Raw genomic sequence first — 405 nt, 5'->3', positions numbered from 1 at the left:
CTATTTTATTTCTGATCACCTTGCTTTTCTTTTCCTAACTCCGAAAGGAGCCCGATAATTCTGGCCCAGCTCCCAGGAAGCTGGAAAGAGGATCAGGCAGGTCTACGAAGTAGCTTTTCAGAGAAGCACAGAGTGTACTCTTTTCCAAGTATGCACAAAGCCATCGAAAGTGACTAGCTCCCATTCACTGATGGAGGGGAGGGTACATGCCAGCCTCGGATATCTCACACAAGTCCCCTCGTTTACTCATCACAATCAGACAGCCCCACATGGGAGTAGTATTAAGCCACTCTAGAGGTGAAATAATTGAGTCCAGAGTGGTTAGGTCAATGGCCTGAGGTCAACTCTGTGTCTGGCAGTCAGTTCAGGATGCTGCCTGCAAGCTCTGGAATCTTCCCAGTCCTT

Source organism: Bison bison, unplaced genomic scaffold (genome assembly GCF_000754665.1).
Source record: "Bison bison bison isolate TAMUID 2011002044 unplaced genomic scaffold, Bison_UMD1.0 scf7180017854266, whole genome shotgun sequence".
Classification (NCBI taxonomy): domain Eukaryota; kingdom Metazoa; phylum Chordata; class Mammalia; order Artiodactyla; family Bovidae; genus Bison; species Bison bison.
This window is presented reverse-complemented; position numbering follows the sequence as displayed.